Genomic DNA, 18,746 nt, shown 5'->3' with positions numbered 1-18,746 from the left:
CCCATCTTCTTGGTAAGGCTTTTCTTGGATACCTTATTCAAAATTTGACACCCTCCACTGATATTTCCTATTCTCCTTCCCTGTGTTATTTTCTTTTTTCTCTCCTTAGGACTTATCACCATCTAAGATAATATACCATATTTCCCCGAAAATAAGACCAGGTCTTATATATATTGGTTTATTGTCAGTTTTTCCACTCATATGTATGCTCCATTATTGCAGGGTTTTGGTCAGTTTTGTTCACTGCTGAATCTCCAGATCCTTTAACAATGCCTGGCATATGCTAGGTGCTTGATAAATATTTGTTGAAGAAATGCATAGTTATTTCTTTGTTGAACAAATGAATGAATGCATTTAGAAGGAGAAATGAAGCCTGATGACTCCTTCCATTGCTCCATGCTACCATTCCAAACTCAATGTCTCTGTGATACACAAGTAGTTATTTTTTGGTACTCACACCAGGCCCCCAGTGCTACAGGGGGGTTTTTGGAGGGATTCGTTATTAAATAACACCATCCTTGCTTGAAAAAGTTTTGAATCATTTGAGAAATAAGATGAAGGAACAAGGCATATGGAGACCAAAATAGCAGGCTTGTTATTGATGACATTGATATTGGAGATAGGTCTGCTTCCTAATATTGATCCCACACTTAGATCACCTTTACCCCCCATTCATTGGCAGTGCCTGATACTATAGAACTTAAGGCATAGAGAAACAGGGCAGAATGCCTCCTCCAGGAGGAGAGCTGCACAGACCAGTTTTTTCTTCTAAACTCACAGATCCATTAAGTTACTTCTCTCCTTTAGGGGAAGCCAGTGGATGCCTTTCCCATGGAGGAAACGATGAGTGTTTCCCATCTAACAATCCCCAATTCTTTTTTTTTTTTTAAATAATGGCTTTATTGATATATAACTCACATACCATAAAATTCACCCTTTTACGTATACAAGTTAGTGGTTCGCAATATGTTCACAGAGTTATACAACCATTACCACACTCTGATTCCAGAATATTTTCATTGCCCCAATGTTCTTTGAAACACAAATGTTTTTAATGTTTACAAAGTCCAATTTATCTATTTTTTTGTTGTTGCTTGTTCTTTTGGTGTGTAAGAAACTATTGCCGAATCCAATGTCTTAAAGATGTACTCTTAATGTTTTCTTCTAAGAGTTTTATGGTTTTAGCTCTTACATTTAGGTCTATGATATATTTTGAAATAAATTGTTTATATGGTGTGAGTAGGGGTCCAACTTCATTCTTTTGCATGTTGGTATCCATTTGTTGTCTTCACACTCTTCTCCAAAATTAATCGATCATAAATGTAAGGGTTTATTTCTGGATTTTCATTTCTAGATTTATTTCTGGATTTTTCTAGGCTTATTTCTGGATTTTCATTTGCATATGTTCTTATGCAAGTACCTCCCATTGATTATTTTAGCTAATGTAATAGGGTTGAAATTTATTTCTATTTTCAAGATTGTTTTGGCTATTCTGTGTCCCTTGCATTTCCACATGAATTTTAATATCAACTTGTCAATTTCTGCAAAAAGGCCAACTGAGATTCTGATAGGCATTGCATTGATTGTGTGGATCAGTTTGGAGACCATTGCCGTCTTACTCCCCAGAATGCCATCTGTTCATTCCACTCCATGTACATGAGCTTTCTTTCCATTTAGGTCTGTGATACATTTTAGGTCTTCTATTGCTTTCAAGGATGTTTTGTAGTTTTCAGCGCAAGTCTTGTATTTTTGTTAAATTTATTCCTAATTATATTATTATTCTTGATGCTATTGTAAATGAAATTATCTTCTCAATTTCATTTTCAGAATGTTCATTGCTAGTTATTATGGACTGAATGTTTGTGTCCCAACAAAACTCATATGTTGAAATCCTAACCTCCAATGTGATGGTATTTGGAGGGGGGAACCTTTGAGAGGTGATTAGGTCATGGAGGTGGAGGAGCCCTTATAAATGGGATTAAGACCCTTAGAGAAGGGACCCTAGAGAAAACAGCTGTCTGCACCCTAGAAGAAGGCCCTCATCATGTTGACACCCTGATCTCAGACTTCTAGCCTCCAGAACTGTGAGAAATAAATTTCTGTGGTTTATAAGTCACCCAGTCTATGATACTCTATTATAATAGCCTAAATGGACTAAGACACCAGTGTATAGAATTTCAACTGACATTTCTTTATTGATCTTATCTCCTACAACCTTGCTGAACTCATTTATTAGTTCTAATAGTTTTCTGGGTGTGTGTGTGTGTGTGTGTGTGTGTGTGTGTTAGGATGTTCTACATACAAGATCACGTCATCTGCAAATAGAGATAGTTTTACTTCTTACTTTCCAATCAAGATGCCATGATTCCCAACTCTTATCCTGTCTTTTGTTCTTCTCACACGTAGACTTTAGGCTAATCTTCCTAGTGTTTTGCTTTCAAGTTGGAGTAGGATTTGGAGACTGACATTCTAAGCCAAGTTTAGCTGCTGATCCATTCCTGTTTCTTCAGCTACAAAATTCTTTGAAGAAATGACAAATTAAAACGAGATAATATATATGAAAATCGTACGTTATTTTCCGTGCATCTGTTATGTAGCAGGCCCTGTATGCAACAGAATCATCACAACGTTCAGGTCCAGAGCCATCAGTCATACAGAAGACAATGTGAATAGTGCCCCTCGGAGACAACACGGTTGTCCTGATATCAAACATTTATCTTTAATTCTCACAACAGTGCTTTGAGGTTGATATTACTAATCTCATTTTAGATATGAGAAAATTGGGGTTCAGAGTAGTTAAATGATTTTAAGGTCATAGCATTGGTAAGTTTCAGAGTCTAGATTTGAACCCAAGCCTTTCGTGATTCCATTATATGAATCTGTCTTTTTGAAAAATATTATTTTAAAATTTTAAACAAATTTTATCTTAAAAAATAATACATGCACATGATAAAGAACTTAACCGTATAAAAATATAGGCAGTGAAAGTGGTTCTTTCTTATTGGCATGCCCTCAGTGCCACCATCCCTAGAGGCAGCCATTAGTGTTAGTTTCTGGTGTTTTCTTCTAATATATGCTATACGTAACTAAATACATGTCTATAGTTATACAGATCCTTATTTATGATACACACTCATACTTATTGTCTATTAAACATCTTGCTTTTTTTTTTAACTTATCAATGAATCTTGGGAATCATTCCACAGCAGCACATACAGATCTACCCTATTCTTTTTAACAGCTGCATACTATTCCATTTTGTCCAGATGCTCCCATACTGAGGGATATTTAGACTGTTTCCAGTTGTTTTGTTGTTGTTGTTGTTGTTTTGCTGTTACTAACAATTCTACAGGAAACATCCTTTTATGAATTTATTTGTATATGTCAAGCTGCCTTGGGAAATCCTTTGAAAAGTAAAAACAACTACAAAGGACAATGGGTTTTTATGACTAAGATGATTGTAGTTATCTTCCTGCAACCCTACCTTCTACCCTCTCGAACGCCCAGTCCTGATCGTCAGTGCTCTCAAGCAGACAGGAAAGCTCTCCACCCCTTGCTCTAACAGCTGGAAGAGAGTGTCTCCTGCGAGCCCCTGGCTTGGAGTGGACAGCACTGTCCAAATAGGTTTGCTGTCATTAGGCTCAGCCTGGATGAGCCCAGGTCATGGCCTGTTTTGGGGTGGAGTGCTGAGCTACTGATGCTGGTCTGCATCAGGGGGAGCCAGAGTTATGCCTCTGGGATGACCGTGGCCATCAGGGTGCACTGGGTGCCGCGGTTTAGCTAGATCAGGCTCTGACTTATTCTGACCAGGAGAGGGCAGTAGTAAGCTGCCTAGCACTTGTGCCAGGCTCGTGGAAGGCTCTCCTTCCTGTACAAGTTGGTTCTTCTGCTGTAGCAGCTCCACAGAGGACTGGGCAGCCAGGCAAATCTCCCTATTCTTGAAGAAGGAAGATGTGTTAGAGGAAATCTGGTAGAATGTGCATTGAGGACAATGTAGGAGAAAATAAAATCAAGGTAGCTGCTCCCCACCCCTGACAATAGTTTTAGTTTTTCCCCACAAATATAATACGCACACACTATAAAAACCTCAAATAATATATAAAAGTACAAAGAAGAAAAGGAAAAACCGCCTGAAATCCCATAGCTTGAGATAACCTCTGCTCACATTTTGGCAATATTTTTGTAAACTGCTTTATTTTTTTTTACCCAGAAGATGTTATGGCCATCTATTCTTGTCAATACCTTTAATGTTAGAAGCCTCAGGACTTGTACTTACATAAACGCTTTTTCAATTTTTCTACCCAAGTTACCCCAAAGGCAGAGAAGATGAATGAATGCATTGCTGGGCGGGTGGTGTGTGAGACAGTGTGTGGTGCTGGAAAGTAAGAGAGTGGGAGAAACTTCTTTGACATATTGGGCTATTGACTTAAAACTTCAGATGAATCTTGTATTATACCTCATAACATTTTGCATTCTACTCCATGTTTTTTTTTTATTTTAAAATATTGTCTTTGCTCCTCCAAAGCTTCATAACATTCTGTTGTATGCATGTACCATCATCTATTAAGCAAAACACAGCATTGGACATTGAAGTCATTTCCGATTTTTCTCTAATATAAACACTACTGCAATGAGCATTCTTATGCATATGCATTTTCTCTTGTCTGATTTCATATATCATTAGAATAGAGCTCTAGAGTGGGCACTTTTAAAAACAAAGATATTCCTTTCCTCCTCAGTGCTTTTGAAAAACTGGTACAAATGAGATGAAAAAGGTGCTGATGGGGAGAGGGGTTGTCCTTTTCTAGTCCTGAATGGGACCTAACGGTGAACTGGCTGTAGGGTTGGAGCCAACCCCCACCCCCACCCTCCCCCGCCCCGCTTCAGCCTTCAGCACATACTGATTATACGGCTTCTTGGTGCTCAGTGCTGTACTAAGCTCTTGTTTCCACCATATCTCACTCAGTCTTCACAACAACCTGGTAGGGTAGACATTCTTGTGCATTTTACAGAGCCAGTTCAGTTTGGCCAAGGTTACACAGCTAGTAGTTGGATATGGAGCTGTTTTGATTCAAGAAGCCAGGCTTTGTCAGCCTGGTGAACAGGGCACCTTGGCTATAGACTTGTTCCTAGGACGGTTTTCTAAAAACCTTTTAGTTACAAGTCAAAACAAAACAAAACCCCCCAAAACACTAAAGCTATTTTAGGTTTTTTTTAAAAGGAGGATGGTGGCGGGGGGAGAGAATTATATGCACACAGAGAAATCTCATGGAATCCAAGAGGAGAAGTAATTGGTCTCATGAGGGATGAGGAAGCAGCTCTCTTTCCCTGTTGCTCCTTCTCTCGTCTCTCTCTCTCTCTCTCTCTCTCTCTCTCTCTCTCTCTCTCTCTTTCTCTCTCTCTCTCTGATCACAGCCTCCGGCCTCTGCTTCCATGGGTGCGTCAGCCTCATTCTTCTTCAGCAGATCAGCTTCTCAGCTGCTCCACAAATGTGATCTTCTCCCAGCTCCCACTTTTACATCCGCTCAGTTGAAGCATGCAGCGCAGACTGAGCTAGGATCTCTCAGTCCTACTGTGTTTCCCCGAAAATAAGACCCGGTCTGATATTAAGGTTTGCTCCAAAAGATGCACGAGGGCTTATGTTCAGGGGATGTCATCCTGAAAAATCATGCCAGGGCTTATTTTCTGGTTAGGTCTTATTTTCGGGGAAACACGGTAAAAGTAAATCTGATCTGATTACACCATGATACATATTCACTTCTGGTCCAACCAGTCGTGACCTTGGGGTGCAGCGTTCGGAAGTACAAACGTGGATGCTGGTTTAGTTTGTGGGTAGGGGGCAGTTCTTCGAAAAAGGGGATCATTGTGGGCTGGGAAGATTCCTACAAAAATGTATGTTTATGTCTACTATAACTCCCTATGTATAAAATCCAAATGTTAATCAGCATTCTTTTGGATCTGAGTGACGGAAAGTCAAGATGACTTAAACAAAAAAGGGGAATTGATTTTCTGTAACAGAAGAGTCAGGGCTTGGCTTCAGGCACAGCTAGATGCACTTGCTCAAAAAATGCCATTAGGAACCTCTCTCTTTCCATTTCTCAGCTAGACCTTTTTCTGTGTTTGCTTCTTTCCTCAGTAGGCTTTTTCCTCGTGGTGGTAATATGGCCACTAGCAGCTCTAGGCTTATATTCTCATGCCTTAGCTTTCTCTGTGGAAAGCAAATTTCTCCTTTCCAATCATTTCTACGATGATTGGTTTTGATTGAGTTATAAGCCCATCCTGAACCAATCACTGTAACCACAGGATAGTTTTCTCTGATTGGCTAGCCCTGGGTCACATGACCATTTCAAGCGCTGACGTGGATAGGCCACATTGAGTGGAGTGGGAGAAAAACAGTTCCCCAAAGGAAAAATGGGGTGCTATTCACAGAGATTCCAGAAACTACTATTTTAAAACAGTGAATTGAAATTTGCACTGGTAACCTCCTAGGACTTGTTAAAGAATCCTGGTGGAGGGTGTGGAGATGCTTTTCATCGTTTTACTTACTATACATTTATGTGTGCTCAGCACGTACAACAGTGAATCAGAGAAACGAAGTCCGTATTCCCATGGAGTTTAAATTCCAGTAGTGTACCAACTGATACATGTTTCGTGAGCACCTACTATGTACAAAACACTATTTCCATTCCAGTTCCTTTCCCCTCCCTTCCATATAAAGAGAGATAAAATGTGGTCTTTTCCTGTAGGAGCTTACAATATACCAGGGCAGATAAAATCGTGATAAATAATAGGAACAAATGGTAAATGCCCAGAGAGTTATACAAACAAAGTGCTCTGACAGAGAGGGCTGGGCCGAGGGGGAAATACTACTACTAATGGTACTGCTACTACTACTGAAAGAGTTAACATTCACTTAGTGCTTACAGGGTGCCAGGCATTGTGCTAAGAACACTCTGAGCAATGTCTCCCTTCATCCCAATAACAACCCTATGAAGAAAATACCCCATTTGACAGAGGAAGGAACTGAGTCTCAGAGAGGTGAGGTGACTTGCTGAAGAGCACACAGATGGGGAGTCTCAGAGTTGGCACTTGAACCCAGGTCTGTCTGACTTCAGAACCCATGACTGTAACTATGACATAGGCCTGGGCCTGGAAAGAAGGGCAGGGGGTATTGGGCCAGGAAACCTGGGCGTGTGGTGTACCTTGTGGGTAAGGAGCCTGCCGGAACAGGCTTTGTTTTTCCCTCTACCCAGAGGGCTTTCTCTGCTTCTCCATACAAATGGCAGAGAGTGGCTGTCCCCAGCTTTGGGTCCAGTGCCTGCACCTGACCCTCTAGTTCTGATTACAAACCGGCAGCCCTGTAGGCCAAATATGATGCACAAGATATTCTTAGGCTGTGGCATTTAAAAGAAGGAATTAGTGCCCAATATTTAAAAATTGGGAAATTTGACATAAAATCTGGAAAATCAGAATATCTGTCAAGTCTGGGCCTATACTCCCATGGCAACCATCTGCTAGAGCAGAGTAGCAGCTGCTACTTTCAGATGAGGCCCAGACTCTCCATTTGCCACAATTGCCCATTTCCCATTGTCTCTCATTGGGCTATTTCACTCATTTTCATTACTGATGTGACCCTTAGGGGCATTTGAATTAGAGTCATTATGGCCCAGTTTCAGAGTCCCAGGAGATAGAATTCAGCCCAGCTTGAGTCAAATGTGCACCTCTGGTTCAAAACACCATGGTGATAGCAGGGCAGGTTTCGGTGAGGTCAACGTGGAATCTAGGGGTGCCTCTTCAGCAAGGTCTATAGGCAACAGTGGGTCCTCAGAAAAAGGACAATAGTTGGGCAGACGCTCCAAGACATGTCTAGTAGAAAGGGGATAGAAATTCAGGCCTACAGCCCACTGATAAGTGTGTAATCATCTAAACTCCAAGTCATGACGAAGGCCTGAACCGAAGCAGAAACTGGGGATGAAGGTGGAAGGGGGAGATATATAACATGTTAAGAGCGTGGTGATTTGTGGGTAGGGCAGGGAGGGGGCAAGGGTGACCTTTGAGCCGCTGGCTTGGGTAACAAAAAGTGATGTCATTCATCAAGATCGGAAACACAGGAGGAACACGTATGGGGGGAGACAGAGTTCAGTTTGGGGCATGTTGAGCTTGTTATGCTTGGGGTCATGCAAGTAGAGCTGCTTACTAGGCAGCTGACATTTAGGGGAAGGTATGGGCCGGAGAGGTGGGAGTTAAAGAGGTGGGTGTTAAAGATCTGAGCTCTGATTAAAGCCAGGGAGGGGCACGAAGAATAGGAAGGGAAGAGGAGTCAGAGAAGAACCATGAGGAGCAACATTTAAGGGATGGAGAGCAGCCAGCAACCTGTACCAAAAAGGGCTGGTTGCAGAGGGGCTTTGGCCTCACAGAGGTCCAGGCAGGAGAGTTTAAAGAAGAGAGCGGTCAACAGTGCCAAGTGTTTCAAGAGGGCAAGAAGGAAAGCCCTGGAGAAAGTCTTTTGGATTTGGCAATGAAGACAGCATTGATGAGTGTGATGGGAGTTGGGCAGAAGTCAAGTTACAGGGGCTGAGAAATGAGTGGGCAGGGAGATGGGAGACAGGGTGTCGACGCTCCCTAGGACTGGGGTGTGGAGGGAAGGGGAGAGTTTGTCCAAGAGCGAGGAGTTTGTGTCGAACAAGATTCCATGGGAAGGCCTGGCTGCGGGTAGAGACCCAGGTGTAGCTAATGTCTTGTTCTGGGTACAGGAGAGCCTGGGAAGGACTTAGCTGCCAGGTGCTGTCTCATTCGTGGAACTGGAATGAAAGCTCATCCTAGGGGCCAGCAAAGGGATTTACCCTAAGACGAGGCCCAGGCTTTGTGGCTGGGTTTTCCCCACTCTGCATCTAGTTTCCTTGATCCATTGAATATCTTGGGCTGGTTTTGCTGAATGACTCAGGAGCTTGAGCAAGCTTTGCGTACTGAGTTTCACAGCTCTGGGGGAGGGGAAATCCGATTTCTTTCCTGATAACTGAGAAACAGTCATTAGATATTGAAAGAAGGACAATTAGCCCCAGCTTCAGGGGAAAAAAAGGTCTCTAAGTACTAGAGAATTCTAATGCTTGGATCTGGGAGCAAACAACGGATGCTGGGATGCTTTTATCTCTGCCACCCCCTACATCTTAATAAAAATAACAATATAACAGTTAGTGAGTGCTTTTATAATTGTCAGGCACTGTTTATGGACCTACGGCTTTATCTCTGACATTGAATACTCTTATTATCCTGTTTGACATGAGGAAGTTGAGAGTTAGAGAGGTGAAGTGACTTGCCTGGGGCATCCAGCCAGTAACTGGAAGAGCTGAGAATCGACTGCGAAAAGCCCAAGTTCTTTACCACTAATGCAACCCTGTGCTTCACAGGATGTCTGTAGGTGACCCAGCAAGGCTGTGGGATTGCTGAAGATCCCACGCAAATGGCTACAAAACAAGGGTATTGAAAGAACCTTCCCTCCAGCCAAGATTTCTCCTGGGAAGGAAGGGACAGGATCATCTGAGCTTGCTCTGAGGATCCTTGTCACCTGAGACCCCCTTCCATGGCTCCCTCCCCTGAGCTTAGAAGCTCAGGGATAAAGGGCCTATTCACTGGGCCTCCCAGATCTGGGTCTGGAAGCTAGCCCTGGCATCAATCAGCCAGTGGTTGGTCCCTCCCTCCAGGAGCCTGCCTTCCCTGCCCCTCCCTCTGGACTCGACACCTGGTATCTCTTTCTTGTGTCCCTGAGCCCAGGGTGCAGGAGGCCCAGGCGGGCACAGTATCACTTTCTTCCTAAACTGTCCCTGAAGGAGGGACAATTTTGTGTGCTGCCCGCCCCCACTGTCAGTGTACACTTCCAAGGGCTCCTGTGGAATCCAATCTCCAGTAAACACCCAAAGAGGAGGAAGTGGGCCAAGCAATGAGCCTGCGATTGCATCAGGGCTGACGTACTCCCCCTGCCTTTTCCCCCATCTCAGTCTCCACAGGAGCCCCATGGGGCCAAGCCCAGGCCCTCTCTCCTTCATTCAGCCTAGGAGGGAGGCTAAGGGTAAGGCAAAAAAGCAATGTTTACAGAATGCCACCCAGGCACCATGCAACAATAATATCTGGCTTGGGACACATTAGGCACTGGATCAGGAGCTCTACTTATGTAATAAGAAGCAACTAATGTTTATTGTATGCTGGTGCTATGTGGTTTTCATGTACCATCTCATCTAGTAATTCTAGCAACACTCTTAGGAGTTACTATGATTATGATTATCCTTTCCAGCTGAGGAAACAAACTCAGAGGGGTTAAAGATCAGAATTTATCCACTGGATTGGGCATTGGAGAGACAGGGTTTGGACCTGGGTCTGTTTGCTCTTTGCTTCACCATTATATGTTAATTAATGTAATTTTTCTCAATAAGGGTAAGGTAGTTATTATTAGTGTTGGTTTATAGATGGGGAAACTGAGACTCAGGAAAATGAATTAACTTGCTTGAGGCCAAAGTGCAAGTCTCAACTCTTGTCACCTTTAATTCGATGCCTTCATGCTGAACTCTAGTGGGCCCAAGAGGGAGGAACCCTCGCTGGAGTGTTCCCACGTAAGAGTGTCCTTCTCAATGCAGGGTGGGTTTCAGATCATTTCTCCCCTCCCCCATCTCTAGGCCGTGATAGAATCAGCACCTACCTCTGTGAAGTCACTGATCATGCTGGCTTGTGGTCATTTGCTGAGCCAGCCTTCCCTCTGAACTGCCAGCTCTCTGAGGGCCAACTCTGGCGATTCAGTCATCTCTCTGTACCCGCTAGTGCCTGACCCAGAGGAGGGCTTGTTTGAATGAATTGATTCATTAAGGAGCTGGGATTGGAGTCTGTCCTTTGGGCTCTGCTAGAACCATTTCCACTCCCTCACCCTGCTACAGGGTCTTCCCACCAGTGAGGGCTAGTTACACAAGCTGAGACGCAAATGGCCAAGGCAGCAGGTGAGCTGACTTAGAATTCTTTCCCTCTCCTTCCCCCCTTGTTTTTTTCTTCAGAAGCCAAGGAGGTACCATGAAAACTCAAATGTGCCGGGAACCAGTCTCAACCCCCAAGTCAAGGAATGCAAAAGGTGAGGAGTCTCCATGGTAACAGTAGCACAGGTGTGTTGGTGAATACTTAGTTCCTGCGACTTGCCGGGGAAGGCCTGCCCAGTGCCTGTTTAAGGGTTTGCATTTTCTGGCTACAAGGGAGCTGCATTTCATTTGTTCCTCTAAATGGGACATTACAGGAGACTTTGCTTTTTATTGCTTCCATTTTCTTATAAGTGGAAGGGGGAGGAAAAATACATTTTCCTTCCCCTCCCACCCTCTCAGAGAAACTCCAGAAAAACACCAGCATTCCCATCAGAGGCTCTGCTGCCGCTGGTCATGAAATCCCATCATCACTTAAATCACTCCATTTTAAAGGTTTGTGAAAACTGCACCAAATTGATTTTTCCCATATCCCTTCTATCTGTTATTTCTGTGGTTTCTCTTCTTCACTGCTGCATTTCCCAGGGGCAGGAGAGCAAGTCTATACGGAAACTTGAGGTACTCTTATGTGGTTTGGGAACCAAAAAATAAAAGTATTTGAGAGGGTACCAAATTGTTTTTCTTTCTTTTACTTACTCACGTACTTACGTATTTATTTTTACCCTGGGTCTGTTGAAAAGGATTTGGCTCACGGATTCCAAACTCAATTTAGCTTCAGGCCTTAATCACTCCTGAGCAGAGAATCTATGGCCACAGGGATGGAGAGAACTTTAGAAGTCACCTACCTGACTCAGAGATCCCCTGACTGTTAGATGACATCAGTAGGCAAAACTTTAAAAAATGAGGAAGGGGGCAGCCAGGTATGGTTGCCAGCTTTGAGTTGAGCCAAACAAGGACATTAACGAAAACCAGCTATCATGCCCTACAACCACTGCTTCATGAAAGGAGGGACATTTTAATACCAACAAAAGTAGGAAGGGTAAATTCTCAGAAGGAAAGACTGTCCCTTAAACTGAATAAATTTAGCATATGAAAATTCACCTCTTTATCCTTCTTTTTCTCCTTTCCCCAGGCACTAGCACCAGTCTCAGGGTGAACATTGGAGAACCACTGATTTAGTTAACTGTTCCTACCAGTATTCCTTGGAGATAGAGTCTTGGCCTCTGTTTGGATACCTCAGGTGGCTGGGATGCTTCCCACCTTCTCTCTTTGGATGATTCAAGCTGTTGCTCCTTTTTCATCACCCTCTCTTGCCTGCCCTTCTTCAGGCTGGCTAATGCCCCTCTTCCATGCTTCCTTATCTTCCCTGCAGTTACCACTTTTGTAGTTCTTATCAGACAGTGTTGTAATTGCCAGGTGACACATCCAGCAACAACTAGACTCAACTTCTTGAGGGCAGGGTCTACATCTTTTCACTGTTGGACGTCAGGACCATCACATGGCAGAAGCTCATCAATAATTGTTGACTGAAGGAATGACCTTTTACCTACGAGACGAATGAAACAACAGTCACAATAATCATGAAAATAGCTAACATTTATTTACGTGTACTCTAGCCTGAACACTTTATATGATTCTAATCAGGGACAGGCTTTTATATCAGCCCATTTGGAATAAGATGAAAATGATAATATACAAAGCACGTTATTTTAAAAGGAACAGTTTATCTGGGAATTTATCCTACAGAATTCCCCTAAAAAGGCTCCAAGATGTATATGCAAAAATGTCCATTGCAGTACTGTTTGTAATAGCAAAATATTGGAAACAATCCAAATATATACTCGTATATCATTAGAGGACCTATTAAATTATAGTGCAGTCATACTATGTAGGCAGTCTTTAAAAGAATAAGGTAGATCTAAATGTATTGACATGTACTGTCCAAGACATATTGTTAAGAGAAACCCGTTTCTGTTAAACACACACATATGCACACACACATGAATACACCGAAAAAAAATATGAATGTATAGAGAAAAATCTGGAGGAACAAATGACAAATACAAATTGTCAATAGTGGTTCTTTCCCTGGGTATGATTGTGGGGGACTTTTACTTTATTAAACATTCATCTCTGTAATTAAAAAAATGTATAAGAAGGTTGTCTTATTTTTAATAGTTATTAAAGTATAATTTACATACCATAAAATTCAGATATCATTTTTGAGATTGGGGGCAGGGAAAGATTTTTTTGAAACACAACGAGAAGGAAAGGCTTCTGACATTGAAGCTAATCTAATCTTTTGTCCCTTTGCCTGCCCTTTTGTTCCCTTTCCCACAATGGGTCATCTCACCCCTCTCAATATCTCTGTGTGGCCTGGAAAACTCCTTTTCTTTACCTGGGCTTGTAAAAGGAAGGGTTGCACTAGCTGACTTCTGAAGTTCTCTCAGACATTTACCGTAGTTCAGTGAGTTTATAGTCCTTTTGTTCTCCCTCCTACCCAAACTCATTTTTAGGGACGATCCGATCATCTCATTCTCATCACATGAGAATGGCTGGTGAGGCCCAGTTTATTTTTTCTCTCTGGTGATGTTTACATTTGAACAAAAGATGAACTATTATTTGGCTTTAAACCAAGAAAGAGACCTTCGATTGTGCAGTTTATATGCACACAAACTGAGAATGGGGTATGGGATATGTTTTGGGGCCCTGGCAACCTCTTCATCCTTGAAAAACATAGTAGTAGTCAAGTTAGGATCGTTGGTGTGGAGATGGGTACTCGAGGTTACTAGTAGGTAAAATGGGACCCACTGTGGAGGGAAAGTCAAGATTCTGGCCATAGCACCTGCTAGAATTAAGACAACTGTGCACCACTGGAGAAGGAGCGCTCTCGATTTCACAATATGACCTTGATTGCCCCATTTAACCTGGTACTTTGATGTCTCAGTGTGTAGAAACATTATCACGGGCAGAGAGCATATATTAAACATTTATACACACACAGATAATCTAAGTCACTCTGAAACAGGTTGCCATAATGAAAAGAGCTTACACTGTTAAACCAACGTCCAGAATGTGAGTAGATTGTAACCACATTCTCATTCGAGAAGCAGATGGCATACAGGTTGAGGGTGTGGGGCCCTCGACAAAGACTCCCTGGGTTCAAATCCTGACTGTCATATGCTGTCTGGGTGACGTTGGTCAAGTTCGCTTAACTGGCTTCGCTGTTATTCATCTGTTTTCCCATATGTAAAATAAGGATAATGGTTTCCAAATCCTAGGGTTGTTGTGAAAATCAGTTAATACATATCAAGGGCTTAGAACAACTGTCCTCAATAAATGTTAGCTGTGAACATCATTATCTCCTAATCCCTTCACTGTGTACAGAGAGTTGCTGCTTCACTTCCAACAGCTCTTGTTTCAGTTACCGATACATTTTTTTTGGCGTATTTTCCAACTGCCGAACGGGGAAACTGAGTCACGAGGTATCCGAGAATGCTGTGAACTGAACGCAGCAGGCAAGGCAGCACCAGAGGTTGAAGTACTGGGCTGTAGTCCGCAGGTGATTCCCAGGACCACCTTGAGCGGATCCCTACGCACTCTCCGGGCCTCAGTTGCCTCATCTTTACTAAGATAAAATAAGCAAGTTGAGCCATGTTTCTTAAAGTTTCCCTCTCCCTCACTGCCAATACTTGAAATCATTTCCTTTCTGGATTTCTGGCTGAAATCCAGTGACACCTGAAAGTGGTGGAGATGGGATCCTGATAGTTGATTGTACGTAGGAAGGATCTAGAAAGAGGTCGTGGCCTTCCAAGTGCACTCACGCCCAAGCCGAGATTCAGCCGCAGTTTTCCAGCTCGTACCCCGCAGGAGGAGAGGGAACTCTCCGCCCGCGGCCCCACCCCCAGAGCGAAACTTGAAGTCTCCCGGAATTCACAGTTTCTCCCCCTCCCCACTGGGCTCCCCACAGCAGCAAACAGGGAGCAGACTGCCGGGGTGTGTGCAGGACTCCAGAGGCTTCCTGCAGAAGACGATTGGCAAGGGTGGGGGATGGTTCCTGCAGCCGGCGGTAACCGGCGCCCTGCCCCCTCCGCCTCTGTCCCAGTAAAAGAGGGTTGTAAAATTCCGGAAGAGAGATTAGAGGCAAGGGATGGGTGGGGCGGTGAATCAGTACATTCCTTCCTCCTTTCTGCCATCTCCTCCCCGGCTATCGCTTTGGGAGGGTTGGGTCCTCTCATGGCCTTCTCCTGACCGCTCCACTGGCAGGGTGCAGGCAAGTTAACTGGTATTGGGCAGGACCCTCCTAAGGTCAGCTGAACTTAGTAGAGCCTGGATCGCTTATTTTGCAGCTCATGACCCCGTTCGGTATCGGGTTGGGGAATTTTGGTCGTTGCTTCCAAGTGGGTCCTTTTGATAAGACTGGCTCCCACTTAGTGAGCAAAACCTCTACTTATGAGGCAGGGTCTGTGCTGGGTCAGCCTTACCTTCCTAAAACTGCAATGTAGGCACGCCTTATCTCATGTTAGAGGCAAGGAATCTGAAAACTCAGAGATGTTAGGTAACTTGCCCAAGGTCACACAGTGGCAGAGCCAGGAATAATCCCAGCTCTATTGGTTCCATAAATTTCCCACCACACCTTGCGCCTTCCTTTACTTTAGAGCATTGAAAGGCAACACTTATTAGGGCCTAGCGAAGTAATATGTATGGACCACCTCCCACCGTTCTAGGTACTTTAAATATATTGTCTTTAATGATTTAATTTTTTCACAACACCCTCCTGAGATAGATGTGATCACCATGACCTATTACACACGAGGAAACTTTAGAAGTCAGGAATTTAAGGGGGCAGACCTGGGATTCCTGTACATAGTACAAAACCATAGTTAAGGTTTGTATAGTGCTTGACAGTTTACAAAGCACTTTTAAGATCTTCATTTCAGAGCAATCCTATTTCACAGATGAGGATAGAGGTTCTTTTATGAGGTTAAGCCATCTGTCCAAAGTCACTAAGCTAATAGTAAGTCGCAGAGCCTGCAATTTTGAAATAAAATCTTACAGAGCCATTAGCAGCAAAGCTCGTGACATTTATTCGTTCCACAGTGCCAAGTAACATTCTAATAATTGTATTAATAGCTAACATATTGAATGAACACTTACTGTGTCCAGTGTGATCCTACCTCAGTTATGTACACTAACTCCTGTAATACTCAAAACTACCTTATGAGCTAAGTACTGTTACCTTTTCCATTTTGCAGATGGGGAAATTGAGACTATATGAAGTAACTTCCCAAGGTTACACAGCAATTAAAAGGCAATGCGAGGATACCCGATGAAATAGTCTAGAGTCTCAGGGTGGGAATCAGGCACCTGAGTTGTGTTCCCCACCTCTGTCTAAAACCACTTCTCCAAGGATTTCGGTTACTGTGTCACACAACCATTAACTTCTTTCTCTAACCTCCGTGTGTGACAGGCCCACAGAGCTCCTGCTGTCAAGGAGCTAACGTTCTATGAAATCAGTCCAGAATACCAGCCAGCTTTGCCTCACATGGGTACTGAGAGGATTAATAAGCTAATGGCACTTGGAATGCTTTAGCAAAGGCACTGGATAAACTCAGAGTACTTATTATATGTAACACTCACTGCCAAGTGTGGTTCACGCTGTAATAAGGCGCCTGCTGCTCAGTTCCTGATCTGTTTGAGGTGTGCAGCCTTCCTTGGGGAACCATTTGGATGAGGTCATTCGTGTCAGAGGTTAGAGCATTTCCCTGCTATCCTGGTGTGTGGGGAGTTGGTAGTGCCCTTCTGCTCTCCAACATCTCAGAAGGGATTCCAGGTTGATCTGAGGGATACCAGTTATTGACTGGAGTCAGAGACTAACATGATACTGGTTTGGGCTTCGGAGGCACACACCTCGCCTGAATTTTGTTTCTGTCATTTCATCTCTCTGAGCCTCCAATCCCTTTTAAAATGAGGATAATAATACCCTCCTCATAGGGTTATTTTGAAGCATAAACTTGACACCGTATTTAAAAACACCTTGCCCACCGCTTAGAGAGATGCTTTATAAATGGTAGCCATATCGTAGCCATTATCATTACCCTTACATTATTGTATTATTTACTCTTATTTTAAGGCCAGGCTGAGAGTTAGATGGAGGGAAGATTCAATCATTTGTTCATCAATCTACTAGACTACCCCAAGTAGGTCAGTCTAAATAGGGGAGAACAGTGAAAATAGGCATTTACAATACAATGTGATAAATGCTATGATAGGGGATTGCATAAGGTATTTTGAGACTTTAGCAGAAGGATCAATAACCAGGAGATTCAGCAAAAGTTTTGCAGAGCATATAGTTCTCTGTTTCAAGTCTGTGCTTGGAGGAAGTGGAAAATGCTGCCTGCTGAAGGCAGGTAGAATGCAAGCTGCAGCTGAGCCTGTGCTCCTCACCCAGCGGCAGTGAGTCTGATCTTCAGTCCCTCTTGCTTCAAAGCCTCTCAACTCCCACACAGCCCTACCAGCCAGCCTTGACCTGGAATACCCCCTCCTGGGCCACCTGCTGGCGGTGAACATCTTGGGTTCTGTGCTGTGGCTTGATGTGGCTGAGTCATAAGACCTTTCTTTTTACTGCTAAGCTCTAATGGATGCCTTCTGGTCAGGAGCAATGCCCCAGGTTTACCTCGTGGGGAAGGCCTCCTGATGACTACTGACCATTGCTTCTCCCCACAGGGCCCGATAAATAGACATGTGGTGGAGCGGGGGTTGGAGGAGAGGCAGCACAAGGGGCAGGAGTCCCTTGTAGACAGGTGCTAGTTCTGGGCAGATGAGACTTCCCAGGGTGGAGAGGGAGGACAAAGCACCTCCCTCCCACTAATTCTCAAGGGTAAGCGTCCTGTCATTGTCCCAAGCCAACCTCTAGGGCCTCTTTCTACTTGCCATCTGGTAGTGACCCAGACCAGTCTCCCAATTCACCGGTGACCATATTTTCCATGATCTGACAAAGAATTAAAGAATTTCTGGCCACCTTCCAACTGCAGGAAGAATGGTGGAATCTCTAAAATATTCCCTACCGTTAAGGGAGACATTAGGCTGGAAAGCTTGAAATTCAGGGTCGCCTGTTCATCAGACATTTTTTTTTTTTCCATAGTTGAATCATTGATACGTGAAAAGAGCCCCATGAGGCAGCCGATAACTCTTTCCATTTAACAGTTGAGAATACTCAGAGAGAGAAAATAACTTGCTCAAGATGCTACATTCCGCCAGTTTGAATTTTGGTCTGTCAGTGAAGGTTCATAGGTCTGAGTGTGTGTGGCAGGCAGGGAACTGGGGGGAGACACAGAAACATTCTTTGCAATTGCAGACGCACACGCCATTTATTTGGGGCCTCGAGGAAGGGCAGCCAAGAACTGAGCTGCCCTGGTTCTCACTTCTGAGTTGGAAATCCCCGAGCAAAGGCTGGGTCATCGCCCTGTCACAACAGGATCTGGCCCCAGGCCCCACAGACCCGGACGCGGGGAAAAAGCCCTTCGACCTTGTGGGTCACGTGGCGGACTCCGGCCCTCTCCCCAGCCCAGGTGCAGATGGGCGGTCCGCGTGGGCAAACGACTCGCCAGGCCTTGTTCTGCCGGGTCCCCGGTCACATGGACGCGCTTCCGCAGCCAGGAGTGTGAAGCGGAACGAAGGCCGAGAAGCGGGGGAGGCGCGGAGGGCACTGGGTCAGCGCCCCGCGGGAGCAGTGGGCGGGCCCAACCGCCCCGCGAGCCGGCTGGCCAGCCAGTCAGCGGGTGCGGGGGGCGG

Source organism: Rhinolophus ferrumequinum, chromosome 9, assembly GCF_004115265.2.
Source record: "Rhinolophus ferrumequinum isolate MPI-CBG mRhiFer1 chromosome 9, mRhiFer1_v1.p, whole genome shotgun sequence".
In the NCBI taxonomy this organism is placed as follows: Eukaryota; Metazoa; Chordata; class Mammalia; order Chiroptera; family Rhinolophidae; genus Rhinolophus; species Rhinolophus ferrumequinum.
The sequence above is the reverse complement of the archived record's forward strand: the minus strand, read 5'-3'. Positions refer to the sequence as shown.